At 42.4% G+C, this 15,490-nt stretch overlaps 1 non-coding gene across 1 annotated transcript; it reads right to left on the bottom strand.

The window, feature by feature from the left end:
* Positions 1–768: 768 nt before the first annotated feature.
* Positions 769–874, bottom strand: LOC132600968 (small nucleolar RNA R71). Its single transcript, XR_009567423.1, has one exon. It is a non-coding gene; the product is annotated as a small nucleolar RNA R71 (small nucleolar RNA).
* Positions 875–15,490: the final 14,616 nt, after the last annotated feature.

Below are 15,490 nucleotides of genomic sequence, written 5' to 3'. Positions count from 1 at the left end.
GCAGTAGTTTAGCAATTAGTTATAGAAAAAAAACCAACTTTTACCAAAATCATCGGATTAAGACATTAGACCTAGAACTTAGCATCTACGACTTTAGTAACCTTTTCACACCATATTCCCTGTGGGATTCGACCCCAACCTTGTTGGGTTACTATATTTGACAACGTCCGTGTTATACCATTAATAGGTGTAATTTGAGCATATCAAATTTTGGTGCCGTTGCCGGGGAATACGGTTTTGAAATTACTAAACAGTGTTTGCTTTGATTGAAGTCTTTTGCTTATTCCATCACACCTTGTTTGCTACTCTGTCTAAACCAGGTGAACATGAATCAGAATCAGCAAAATCAACGTGCTGGTAACCAGGGGAATCGGTTGAACAATCAGGCGAATGAATCTGATGATGAGAATATTTTCGCTGATCTTGTTCCCGAGGAGGACTATGCATCTGCTATTGTTCAGCCTCGAGTTGGAGCTGCTACTGTGAAAATTGACTCTTCTATATACCAGCTGTTGAAGCTTGAGGGGTACTTTCGGAACTCTACCGAGAATGACCCTCAACGTCATTTGCAGAATTTTGTGGATGTGTGTGCTAATCACATCCAGAACAATGTTCCACAAGATGCTATTGGGTTGAGGTTATTCAAATATTCCTTAGCTGGAGAGGCACGAACATGATTCGAGAAACTGCCCAGAAATTCAATTACTTCGTGGGCAGAGATGGTGACTGCTTTTCTTACAAAATGATACCCCCCTAGCAAGAAGGCTGAAATTCGTGACAATATTTATGAGTTTAAGCAGCGACCGGGGGAACAATTATATGAAGTCTGGGAGAGATTCAAGGAATATTTGCAGAAGAGCCCGAATCATGGTTTTCCGGAAAATATATTGATGGAGAAGTTCTACCGAGGGTTAGATCCAATAACACAGTCAGTAGCTAACAATGCAGCTGATGGTTGTTTTATGAACAAGACCTTCCGACGAGTGACCACCATACTCAACAAGCTGACAACTCATAATCAGGCTTGGCACTCAAAAAGTGTTGATGTGGTACCGTATGGTAGTGCTATGATCCAGAATATAGTGAAGGAGACTCAAGAAACCCAGCAAACATTGGCAGAACTTGCAACAAACATTTCCTTGCTGACGAAGAAGTTTAATGAATCTCAAATCAAGAAGGTAAGGGTTTGTGAGGATGATACAATTTTGCCAAAAGGGATGTACCATGCTCAAGATGGTCCGTTCCTTGATGGGCCACCTATGCAGGTTGAGGACGCAAATTTTGTTAATAACTATTAAGGGGGTTATCAAAGACAGAATTACCAAGGTGGCTATCAAATCAGAATCAGAATCAATGGAGACCTCAACAAGGTCAAGGTGCTTACAACAACTCTGGGAACTACAACAATAATTATGGTGGTGCGAACCAAGGTAGCTACAACAACAGCAACAACTTTGGGAACAAGAGTTCCAATCCTTATATACCACCAAAAGGGCAGTCAATAGAGCAGGGTAGTTCGAAGGTTGAAGAAATGCTTGAGAAGATTCTAGCAAATCAATCTAAGTCTGAAAGGACTTTATCTGGGCTGACAGAAACAGTGGGTTCCCATACAGTGGCTATTCAGAAGCTTGAGTCGCAGATCAGGGATATTTCTAGAGAGCAGTACCCTCCTAAAAAGGGAGGACTTCCGAGGCGGTGTAGACTGTGTGTTTGCCATCACTACTAGGAGTGGTAAAACACTCCAGGGGGCTGCTGAGAAGGTGATTGATCTTGAGCAAATAGATGAAGAGGATGAGGTGCAGTCTGAAACACCCATTATTGCCGATGAGATTCCTACTGACAAGAAGGTTGTTGATATTCCAGAGATGGTGAAAGAAGCTGATGACACAAGTAAGTAGGTTGTGAAAGGGGCTCTCCGCCCTTTGATGCAGCTATTCAAATCTAAACCTCCCTTTCCTCAAAGGTTGGTAAAGAAGAAGGAAGATGCTAAGTTTGAGAAGTTTTATGATCAGCTGAAGCAGTTATCTCTAAATTTTCCCTTTTTGGAAGCTGTCAAGGAGTGTTACACCTCGAAAAATTTCCCATTGATACGCAAGTGAACGAACTAGTGATATGTGCGAGGAGTGCGAGTGTATAATGTTTTATGAGCAATGTGCGTAAATGGACGAGAATGATTAGAATGAAAAGTCGAGAAATTTGAAAAGTTGAAAGTTGGCAAAACTGCCCAGTGGTCGGAAAGTGCAAAATACGGACCGTAAACTGGTATACGGTCCGTAAACTGGAAGGTCGTAAACTGCCATGCAAGGCTTCAACTTTCTGCCCTGTGGAGAAATGGTAAAATATGACCAGGAGGACGGACTGTAAAGTGATTTACGGCCCGTAAACCATGGTCGTAAATCACCATGCATGCAGCCTAAAGTTTCTGGCGCTGCTTAAGGTTAAAGACGACCACGAGGGACGGTCCGTAAACTGAAATACGGACCGTAAACCTCCATGGACGACCACTGTTCACCCCAGCACAGATTTTCAGTTCATTAAATATAAGGGCCAAGACTTGTTTATTTCATTTCTACACTACACCACTTCTCTCTAGAATTATCTCTCTACATTTATTTCATAAGTTTTCAAGGACTATAAGCCACCAACAACATAAACAAGTGAAGCAAGTGTAAGCAAGCCATTAAATACCATTCAAGTCAAGAAATGCAAATGGAGAAAAACTAGGGTTTTGCTCAAAGTGGAGTATTATTAACCGAAGCTTGTTCCTACAACTTCTAAGGTAAGATTCATGATTTTTACATGATGTTTAAGGTATTGAAGAGTTGGAATACATGGATTGTAGAAAATATGGTCAAGTAGGTCATGAATGATGAATAGTGACATTTTGTGGAATAGTTGGAATTGAATCATGAATGTTGTTGTGTTGTGATATGAATGCATTATAAATGGTACTAAGATCAAGAACTAGACACTTTAGACGAATAGGCGAAGTTGGATGTTATGACCATGAATATGGGTGAATTAGAGGCAAATTAAGGAATCTAAATAATGTGGATAACGTGAATGACTAATGGCCATTGTTATGATATTAATGAAGGTATAGACGCTAGCATTGGAAGGAAGCGTGCAAGTGTAGAATAGTCCGACGAAAAGGTAGGTAAGGCTAACCCTTCTTTCATAAGGCATGCTTCCTTGGCCAAACTCTTAAATCCTCTATATGAGTATGTTGTATTCAAGTGATTGACACTCCGAGCTCATAAGCTCACGACCCTCGATATGTGCTACGAATGTACTACGCACCCCATTGACGAGTAAGCATAAGATAGAGATGTAGCGAAAACGATGATGATAGTGATGACGATGATAATAATAATGATGCTAAAAGTTCCTACGGGCTATTATATTCACATGTTCCTATGAAGGGCTATAATGACACCCCGAGCTTATAATGTCGGGTAGAATATATGTATATGGATGTATATATATATGTATGTATATGATTACGTAACGCGCACACACATCTGCAGATGGTACGGATAACTCTGAAGCCTTGGTAGGGCCAGGTAGAAATAACATTGAGCCTTGGTTGGTCAAGTATGTATGAATCACCGAACCTTATGGTCGGGTACGCTATGTATGTATATAAGTGTATGGCTATGTATATAATATGAATATGAATGTGAAAAGACTATGTATATGAATGCGAATAGGGGCATGTATACGAATACGAACACTATTATGAAATACGCATGAGAAATGAAAAGTTCCTATGAAAGGCAGGTAAGTGCCATGACGATGATACTATTGTCTTCCCTCCTATGCCACTTCATATATTGTCTATGATGCTTCTATATTGATGTTAATCATGCTTTACATACTCGGTACATTCTTCGTACTGACGTCCTTTTGTTTGTGGACGATGTGTTATGCCCGTAGGTGCACAGGGAGACAGACTTGATCCATAGCTGCTTATTCAGAGATTACATAGCGGAGCTCTATTTCCTTCGGAGCCATAGCTTTTGGGTACTTATTCTTTTGTGTATATAATTATGGGCATAGCGGGGTCCTGTCCCGCTCATGTGATGTGTTATACTCTTCCTAGAGGCTCGTAGTCTTGTGTATATGGTTAGACATGTCCGGACTTGCGGCCTATGTTTGGTGTATCATTTTGTCGGCCACGTTGGCCCATGTACATTGATGTGGCATAGATGCCTATGGTGATATAAATGTACTGTTGTCCAATTAGGACTAGTTGACGAATGAATGGAAATGTATGTATAATTATGTGGCTCACCTAGATGTAAGTATAAGAGTAAGCTAAGAGGGTGCTCGGGTGGGCTAGCACCAGGTGCTCGTCGCGGTCCCGAGTCGGGTCGTGACAAGGAGATGCCCGATTTTGTGAAATATTTGAAGGATCTACTGACCAAGAAGAAAATGGTACAGCATGAAACCGTGAGTTTGATTCACACTGTGAGTTCCACCATTTCAACTACAACTGTGCAGAAAAAGGGAGATCTTGGGGCATTCACCATTCCTTGTTCTATTGGGCACCATGATTTTTCTCGTGCTTTGTGTGATAATGGGGCGAGTATAAATTTGATGCCCCTTGCTATATATAAACAATCCGGTATGGGGATGCCAAGGCCAACTACAATGAGATTGCAGATGGCTGATAGCTCTATCAAAAGACCTGTTAGGGTGGTTGATGATGTAATTGTGCGGGTTGGTCATTTTATGTTACCCGCTGATTTTGTGATTCTTGACTGTGCTGTTGATCAGGACATTCCTATCATTCTGGGGAGACCTTTCCTTGCTACATGGAGGGCTCTGATGGATTCGGAGAAAAATGAAATCAAGTTCCGAGTCAACAATGAAGAAGTGACTTTTCAGGCTAGCAAAGGGATGAAGTTACCAAGTGCTTACGAGAATATTTCGGTAATTGATTCATTCGATGTTGTTGATGAAGCAGTGGAGTTCAAGATGTTAGAAGAGAGCTTGGGTGAGGCTTTAGCTGGTATTCTTATGAATTTCGATGCTGAAGACATGGAAGGCTATGTGGAGACAGTTAATTCACTTGTTGGGCTGGGCTCATACACATACCACCCAAAGAAGCTGAATCTTGATCTGGAAAATAGAACAACTCCTCCAGCAAAGCCTTCGATCATTGAGCCACCTAAGTTGGAGCTTAAGCAGCTCCCATCACATCTGAGATATGAGTTCCTTGGTCCGGACAATACATTACCGATGATTGTTTAAGCCCTATTGACTGAGGAGCAAATTTTGCAGCTTTTGGAGGTATTGAGGGAGTATAGGCGTGCTATTGGTTGGACCATAGCACACATTCGAGGTATTCCGTCTAGTATCTGTGAACACAAAATTCATTTGGAGGAAGGTAGAAAACTGAGTGTAGAGCATCAGAGGCGACTGAACGAAAATATGCAAGAGGTCGTCAAGAAAGAGATCATCAAATAGATGGATGCGGGCGTGGTTTACCCAATTGCTGATAGTAAATGGGTGAGCCCGGTCCAATGTGTTCCTAAGAAGGGCGGCATCACTGTTGTGCCGAATGCTAATAATGAGTTGATCCCGACCAGAACTGTCACCGGATGGAGAGTTTGCACGGACTATTGCAATCTCAATACAGCCACTTGCAAGGACCATTTCCCTATGCCCTTCATTGATCAGATGCTTGATAGGTTGGCAGGGCGTTCCTGCTATTGTTTCCTTGATAGTTATTCGGGCTACAATCAGATCAACATCGCTTTGGAGGATCAGGAGAAGACCACTTTTACTTGTCCTTATGGGACATTTGCATTCAGCCGGATGCCGTTTGGTTTGTGTAATGCACCAGACACTTTTCAGAGGTGCATGATGTCAATCTTCTCTGACATGGTAGAGGATTTCTTGGAGGTGTTCATGGATGATTTTTCTGTGGTGGGTGATTAATTTGAAGATTGTCTTGGCTATCTAGGTCAAGTGCTAAAAAGGTGTGAGGAGACCAATCTGGTGCTAAACTGGGAGAAGTGTCATTTCATGGTGAAGGAAGGAATCGTCCTCGGTCACAAAATCTCTGAAAAGGGAATCGAGGTCGATCAAGCAAAAATTGATGTGATTGCAAAACTTCCTCCACCTATCTCAGTCAAAGGTGTCCGAAGTTTCTTGGGACATGTTGGGTTCTACAGGCGCTACATCAAAGATTTCTCAAAAATTGCCAATCCATTGTGCAATCTTCTTGAAAAAAAGGCTAAATTTGTGTTTGATGATAAGTGCCAGAAGGCGTTTGAGGAGTTAAAAGAGCGTCTCACTACGGCTCCTATTATTGTTGCTCCTGATTGGTCCCTACCATTTGAACTGATGTGTGATGCTATTGGTTTTGCAAAAGGTGCTGTGCTTGGGCAGAGGCACAATAAAATTATGCACCCGATCTATTATGCTAGCAGAACACTCAATGCTGCACAGATGAATTACACAGTGACGGAGCAAGAGGTGCTTGCCATTGTGTTTGCTTTCGAGAAATTTCGGGCCTACTTGTTGGGGACCAAAGTTGTGGTTTATACTGATCATGCAGCCTTGAGATACCTCATGGCAAAGAAGGAAGCAAAGTCGCGACTGATCAGATGGGTGCTATTGCTGCAAGAGTGTGATTTTTAGGTAAAGGACCGAAAGGGCACTGAAAACCAGGTGGCTGACCATCTCTCTCGGCTTGAAGAAGCTGGGAGACCTTCTGATGAGCTTGATATCGATGATGCTTTTCCTGACGAAAGGGTGTTGGCTGTGTCAATGGAGGTAGCACCATGGTATGCTGATATTCCCAATTATTTGGTAACCGGTATAGTTCCCAATGATATCAAGGCCTACCAAAAGAAGAAATTCTTGCAGGATGCTCGACAGTACTATTGGGATGAGCCTTATTTATTCCGAGCATGCGCTGATAACATCATTCGGCGTTGTGTTCCGGAAACTGAAGTGATGGCGATTCTAAAGGCATGCCATGACTCTCCTGTTGGGGGTCATCCTAGCGGAAACCGGACTGCAGCTAAGGTACTTGAGTGCGGCTATTACTGGCCGACTATTTTTCACGATGCTAATCTATTGGTGCGGTCCTGTGATCAATGTCAAAGGCAAGGGAATATCGGCAGAAGGCAAGAGATGCCTATGAATTTTGGTATGGAGGTAGAAGTGTTTGATGTCTGGGGGATTGACTTTATGGGACCCTTTGTGAGTTCGGGTGGCATGAAATACATCTTGGTTGTTGTGGACTATGTATCAAAATGGGTAGAAGCGGTTGCTTTGCCTAATAATGAGGCCAAGCGTGTGATGGGGTTCCTTAAGAAGAACATATTTACTCGTTTTGGTACTCCGAGGGCGATAATCAGCGATGGTGGATCCCACTTTTGCAATAGAGCATTCGCGGGACTGATGGAGTAATATGGTGTAAAACATAGGGTGACGACGCCTTATCACCCGCAGACAAGTGGACAGGTTGAAGTGTCCAATAGGCAGATCAAAAATATTCTAGCAAAGACAGTGAATGCCAATAGAACTGATTGGGCCTGCAAGCTCGATGATGCTCTATGGGCATACCGGACTGCTTTCAAGACTCCAATTGGGACTTCACCCTTCAAGCTTCTATTCGGGAAAGCTTGTCACTTGCCGGTTGAACTTGAACACAATGCTATGTGGGCTCTGAAGAAACTGAATATGGATTGGGAGGAAGCAACCAAGTTGTGGTTGTTTCAATTAAATGAGATGGATGAATTTCGGTACCAGGCATATGAGAGTGCAGCCCTTTATAAAGAAAGGATGAAGCAATACCATGACCAGAAGATTCTGAAGCGAGAGTTCTACAAGGGTGACTCTGTATTACTGTTTAACTCTCGGCTGAAGTTGCTACCGGGTAAGCTTAAATCCAGGTGGTCGGGTTCATTTGAGGTGGTAGGTGCTTCACCCCATGGAGCGGTTGAATTGAAGTCCGGAGATGGTACTCGTACATTTAAGGTGAATGGGCAGAGATTGAAGCACTATCACGGAATGATTTCGGAGGATAGGATTGTTGATCGCTACAGGTTGAAACACCTCGGAACGAACAATGATCTGGTGTACCAAGATAAGGAGTGAATGGGCACCACCGTTGTGCCGCGACGTTAAATCAGGCGCTTCTTGGGAGGCGACCCAAGTGTAATGTTTATTTTTCTTTTGTTTTTTTATTACATATAAGGTAATGGTTGTTTTGGTGCAGGGATATGTTGCAGAAATTATTGCTGAAAAGCAAGTAAGTTCAGTTGTTAGAAACTATCTCGTAACATTGCAAAATACACCTGTAGTTTACGGACCGTATTCCACAATACGGACTGTAAACCAGGACGTATTTAACAATGTCACGTAACAGTAAGTACTGTAATGTAATACGCTAGTTTACGACCATGGAGGACGGACCGTATTTCACAATACGGCCCGTAAACCTGATCGTAAACTACCATGAGACATTACAGTGTTCTGCCCTCATCAACCTATCTAAATACGGGTCGTAAACAAATTTACGGACCGAATTTAGAAATTAAAAAAAAATGAATGAGGCACGATTTAAAACATTACAGCGTTTTAAATAAGGGCTGAAAACCACGATCATTCCCTCCATTAAAACATTACACCCATTAAACTTCCCTCCATTAATTTTGCTTCAACTGAAACGATCATTCCCACGATCACCCATCATCACCCATCATCTTCCATCTTCCCATCACATCATCTTCCATCTCCTAACCACCATAAATACTACCCATCTCACCAAATATTCGTACCCCCTCTGCCCTAGGTTTAAAATTGTTTGTTATTCAAGTCGTGTTCTCTCAAAATCTGGGCTTACAGTGCTCTGTGGTTCATCATTGAAAGGTATGATTGACACTCCCCATTCTTCTTTTATATCTGTGAATTTGAACTTGGTGGTAAGTGATTGTTTAGGCTGGGTTTGTGAAATTAAGTGTTTGTTTACCTTGGTTGATGATCTTGTAAGGGGATAGATGTATTAAATTCTTTCAATTTCTCGTGGGTCAGTGTTAATAAAACCCAAATGGGTTGGAGGGCATTCCATACTTTAAAATTCAGATTTTGAAGTTTTGGTATGCCTACCAATAGCTTGATTTTTGCGGGAATTCAGAAAATTGGTAGAAAAATAGGTGAAGTCTGAGTAGCCTAAACCCCAACACAATGTGAAATTGAGATGTGAAATGAAATCCTAAAATTAGAACATGTATCTGCCTGTGATGCGAAACACGATCGTACTTTATGGACCGTATTTCAGTTTACGGTCCGTATTTAAGCATATTATAAAGGAAAAGAATGTCCCTAAAGAAAACTGCAGTTTACGATCGCACTTTACGGACCGTAAATCAGTTTACGGTCCATCTTTTGTGTTTACGACCACAGATAGAACATAGAATCTGTGCACAGTCAAGTTGCCTTATCTTTGATTGGGTGTTCCATGGTAACTAAAATGCTGTTGTCTTTTGCAGGAATGGGTCAGAAAAGGAACGCAAAGAAAGCGGGGGCCCAAAGCACGGGCAAAAGAAAGAAAGTGCGCTCGGATTCAAGGTTGATAGATGAACCTTCAAATTCGGAAGGGGAACAATCAGGATCCAAGTACGCCGAGGTGATACCACCACCAAAGGTTAGGGGGGCCCCCACACAAGACACAGCGGCAACACCATCACATCCATCACCTATGACCCCGTCCAAATCTACGTCAGTAGCCTCCCAGTCTGAAGAGGGGGATTCTGACGCGGAAGCATCAAGCAGGGGGGCAGCCACCCCAACGGATCCGGAGAGTGACTCAGCGGGGCCTAGTGATGATAATGATCCGGATGATGGTACGCCTCCTAAGGGTCGAAAACTGGCCTTCCAGACCAAACGGCTGGAGGAAGAAAAGCTGCGGTTCTCGGTAAAAGGGTCAAAGAAATTGTATGACCAATGGATGGCCGGGACCGAAACTGGGGGACAGCTGTCGCGGAAAATATTTGAAGAACGGCGGCTGATTTTCGATGGTATTTCAGCTCATCCACAGCTGGATGATACCATCAAAGGGTACAAGTTAGATGCGTTCACTCATGAGCCGGGAGAGTATACTCCGCATATTGTGCCGGAGTTCTATGCATCATATGGGGCCGGCCTGATGTCGATGAAGAAGCCGAGTCTTTCTTGGCATCAGATTCCCATGCTGAAAAATGTGACGGTCCGGAACTCCCTGGTTGATATTTCCTCCAAAGCCATCAACCGGGTCCTGTTTGGTGATGATTTTGTGGCTCCTACTGATCTAAGCCTGTTCCTAGACAAACGAGACAGGAAGGACAAGAAATCCGTCAGGGAATGGACTGCGGAACTTATCACATCTGAGCCACATGAGCAAAAATGGACTAATGATGGGAAAGTCAAGATAACTAAAAGTTGTTTGTCCACAGAGGCTAAATTCTGGTGGACGTTGTTGCGGTACAGAATCACGCCAACCCAGGCAGATAATACCCTGTCCACCAGTCAGGCAGTAACTATTGCCTCCTTCATGTCAAGGTACCCGATGGATATTGGCGAGTTAATAGATGAGGAGCTGCATGTGCGGGCACACAAGCCCAACCAAAACATGGTCTTTCCGTGTCTTATCATGGAAATTGTGTCGACGGGCAAGGATATTTCAGCTTCCAGATTGGGACGGTACCATCACAGCTGCACATGTAGGGGATTGGAGAAAAAATAAGGTGATAAGAAAAAAGGACCGAGAGGAGGATCAGTCCGGCGATGACGACGACACTCAGTTGGAGTTGAGTCCGAGCCGTGCTTATGGGACTGATCCAGTAGGGTTCGATTTTGGTGCTGCTACTACTGGGCCTGAGGCTCCCACGACAGGGGTTCCAGAGACTGTCGATACACAGGCTGCTGCAGCCACACTGGGTATTTCTGAGGCACGACCTCCACCACCACCTCCGGCCACACAAGGCCCTCCTTCGGGGTTATCCACTGCCGCTGTGACAGCCGAACTTGCTGATCCAGATCTGGGGTTGCTGCACTTCAGTCGTGCTAACTACAGCCAGATTGCAGTCAAAGCGGTGCGGACCGAAAGGCAAGTAGACAAAATCTTGCAACAATTCAGGCCGAAAGTGGTGAGAATAGTGCAGCAGCTGGTTACTGAGGTGACCATTGATATCCGTGCGGAGTTTGAGAAAAAGCATGAGGTGTATCAAGCTAGAATAGACAGGTTTGAGGCGAGATTGTTGACTCGAGAGCATACACACCCGGTGGGGAGTCTAGTTCATTGAGGAGTGAGTTGGAGAAGCTGAAAAAAGAGCTTGAGACACTCAAGGTGCAAGGGATGGTAGCTGCACCAGTACTAGCACCACGTGCCATTTTGCCTACCACGTTTAAGGTGCTGGATCTGCTGGAGTCTGACGAGGAGGCGGAGGATGCCGGACCTTTTGGTCTTGATATGGGAAAGAGGGTCCGTGAGTCATCTGAGGACCCAGAGGAGTTGGCCTTGAGATTACAGAAGACAGAAAAGAAGGAACTGCAGCAGGCGATCTTTCAATCATTAGTTGAGCCGCAGCGCCAACCAGAAGAGTCCTCAAGTCAACCGCCAGATGCGGCGTGCCAGTCATGAGGTGCTCACAGCACCAAGGTACCATTTCTTTTCCCTCATTCTTATAATTGAAGCACTGAGACAGTGCTTGATTCTTTAGTTTGGGGTGGGACTATTTGATAGTAGGGTAGTGTAAATATGTGTTTAGGAACCCCCTCGGCTTTTCTTTGCCAGAGTTCTTTTTCTGAGGGGGGTTTATTTTGTTGAAACTGGCATGTTTAGGGTGTTGCTTAGGTTGAGTAGAATAATTTTGACTTATTTGGTGTTACTGTGTAACTGTTGGCACGTGTTGTGGTTTGTTGAGAATTTTGGACCCCTCGGAAATTTTGAAAAATGCATACTTAGAACAGTTTTTGTTTGACATGATTGATTCTTTATATAGCATTGTGATTATTGGGGTATTGTGTGTGATGAATGACTACTTAGGAGGCCACAAGTGCAAAAATTACGGTCCTTATGCTGATGTGTGTGTGAGTTGCTAGTTTAATTCTGTTTACGCATGTATAATCTAGAACTTGCCTGGTTAGTCTTGTTTGAAACCCGAAAGTTAGTTTGGTTGTGAAATGATCTTGGGATTTATTTGTGTGAATAAGTCACTGTGCCTAAATAAGCCTCTCCAAAAGCTGAAAATATCACTAGTTTCCCTTTTTGAGCCTTTTTGACCTTTTTCTTGGCTAGCCGAATGAAACCTCGCCCGTTGTGAAATTTACCCATCTTCGCAACCGTTCCCTCCTTGATGCTACTAGATAGACGAGGCAAAGCGCCTAAGTTGGGGGTGAATTAAAAGTGAAGTAGATGTTGAGAACAAATGTTGGGGGCGGTGGAGTTTGCTAGTGGAGAGTCGATGTGGTAGTTGCATATAATATATATATAAAAAAATTCATCAAATCAGAAATTGAAACACAAAAAGAATTGCTAGTTGGATAGGAATAAAACCACATCGAGGTTGAAAACGTGAAAGAAGATAAAGGGGTTGGAAAGAAAAGAGGCGAATCAAGGTAAAGAGGTGTAGCGTCAAGGAGGGTGAGTCACTAAAACCCAAAAAGTATCCAACCCGTCCCTAAGCCTACATTAAAAGCCGAAACAAGTCCTAATGTGATCATAACCGAACGAGCCTAGGATGAGAACGTAGAAAATAAGGGCAAGCCTATGGTATTTGCATGTGTAGATATGAATTCTTTGTGAGTGTGAGTGTTTTTCTCTTCTCTTTCATCTTCGTCCCATTCTTGTTGTACATATGTGTGTTGGGAAATTCTTTGGTATATGTGAGGGCATAAGGATGAGAATTGAGCAAAATAAAGTGACCACCGAAAGTAGCGTTTGTGTGCATCATAATATGCTCGATAACGTAATGTCATGTATTGAAGCTTCATTGTTAGTCATAAGGTTCTTAAGTTGTGTATATTTCTTTGAATTAGAAAATTGGGTTGGTCCTTTGAAGAAAAACATGCTTGCCGGTGGTTCAGAGTCAAAACCAATGTAGACACTGTTATTCTATAATATCTAGGTGTTATATTGAGTCATTGTTTTGTATGGCTTGCTCGAGGACAAGCAAAGACATTAAGTTGGGGGTGTTGATGTGGCGTAATTTTACACCACAATCGATGCTTTTTTACTATAAGTTTTACTTGTTTTTAAGCAAGTCTATGTGATTTTACGTGTTTTTTAGTGTTTTTCAGGTGAAGGAACAGATTTGACATGACAACAGTTGAAGTGTAGAACTAGGTCGTAAATGCAGTTTACGGTCCGTATTCTATAATACGGGCCGTATTCCATGGTCGTGTTTAAGGAAAACAGAACCAGAAAGGCATGTTCAGAAGATGGTGATTTACGAGCTCAGTTTACGGACCGTATTTCAGTTTACGGTCCGTATTCCATCACGTATTTAACCAGTTGAGCATCTGGCAGAAAGTCGAAGTGTTGGATGTTGAAATACGACCAGGCAATTTATGGACCGTAAAACACTTTACGGTCCGTATTTCAAAAGAAGAAATTTACGCACAACTGATGGACGACTGGGTCGTAAACTGACTTTACGGTCCGTAAATCACTTTACGGACCGTATTTCGGAACGACGGGACTAAAGTGCAAATCTGTAACTTTTGTATTTCCAAAACCTATAAATAGTCATTGTAGGGTTTTTAATAGACATCAGTTATTATATTTTTCTCTCTTGACTTAGAGTATCAAATACTCTCTAGTTTTTGAAGATTTCAAACATCAATTCAAGTATTATCAATTCATCTTTCATTCCAAAGTAAGCAATTATGAATTCTTCAATTTCTTATTTCTTGTTCTTTGTCATGAGTAGCTAAATTCCCTTACTAGGGTTGTGAACCCAATGATGGGTGTTTTGTGATTGGGTTTTGTGAATGATATACACATAATGGATAATTAGGGTTTAGTTATTCTTCATTCTTCATTCATAATTAATGGTTGCAAACATTGATTAAAGCCATAAACCTTAATTTATTTGGAAAAATAATTAGGGTTGGTAAGAATAACTAACAAGGACTCAAAGCTTTAAACTTTGTTTAATAAATTCGCTTAGGAATAAGATGAATTTACTTGGCATGATTAATCGTTCTTCATGGTCACTTTCTTGTATTTGGAAAAATCATAGAAAGATATAATCTTTATTTATTGGGAAATAGTAGAGATTCACATAGAGATTAAGTGCATTCATATATTGGTCCATTATAAGTATATCAAGATCAATACCCATGATCATACACCCTATCTAGCGGGGACAAAACCTTAGTTTCTTTTACCATAATTTAGCAATTAGTTATAGAAAAAAAACCAACTTTTACCAAAATCATCGGATTAAGACATTTGACCTAGAACTTAGCATCTACGACTTTAGTAACCTTTTCACACCATATTCCCTGTGGGATTCGACCCCAACCTTGTTGGGTTACTATATTTGACAACGTCGGCGTTATACCATTAATAGGTGTAATTTGAGCGTATCAATGGGTGATCGTGGATAGGCTGACGAAAGCAGCCCATTTTCTTCCAGTCAAGACTACGTATTCAGCGGAAGACTATGCAAGGTTGTATCTCAAAGAAATTGTGCGACTCCATGGAATCCCATTATCTATTATCACAGATAGAGGAGCACAGTTTACAGCTAAGTTCTGGAAGTCTTTTCAAGAAGGTTTGGGCACGCAAGTGAAGTTTAGCACGGCATTTCATCTGCAAAATGATGGGCAGGCCGAGCGTACTATTCAAACCATAGAAGATATGCTACAGGCGTGTGTGTTGGATGTCGGTGGTAGCTGGGATGACCACTTACCCCTTATTGAATTCGCATACAACAATAGCTACCATTCTAGCATACAAATGGCTCCATATGAAGCTTTATATGGGAGGAAATGTAGATCTCCAATTGGATGGTTCGAAATAGGAGAAGCACAATTAATGGGCCTTGAATTGATCCAACAAGCAATAGAAAAAGTCAAGGTGATCCAAGATCATTTGTAGACAGCCCAAAGTCGCTAAAAGTTCTATGTGGACAATCGCCGACGAGACTTGGAATTTCAAGCCGGTGATTGGGTGTTCTTGAAAGTGTCGCTAATGAAAGGGGTGATGAGATTTGGTGAGAAAGGGAAGCTAAGTCCCAGATACATTGGACCCTAAAAAATCATCCGCAAGGTGGGTCAGGTAGCCTATGAATTGGATTTACCTTCGGAGCTTGCATCAGTCCACCCAGTTTTCCAGGTTTCGATGCTCCGTAAGTGTGTTGGAGACCCCACCAAGATTGTCCCGATAGATGATGTGCAAGTGACAGAACGACTTACCTATGAAGAGGTGCCTATTGCTATTTTAGATAGGCAGGTGCGGAGACTCCGAAATAAAGAGCTAGTT

The sequence above is a fragment of the Lycium barbarum genome, chromosome 6, assembly GCF_019175385.1.
Source record: "Lycium barbarum isolate Lr01 chromosome 6, ASM1917538v2, whole genome shotgun sequence".
NCBI lineage: Eukaryota > Viridiplantae > Streptophyta > Magnoliopsida > Solanales > Solanaceae > Lycium > Lycium barbarum.
Note: the sequence above shows the minus strand (reverse complement) of the source record. Positions and strands in the feature narration are given on the sequence as shown.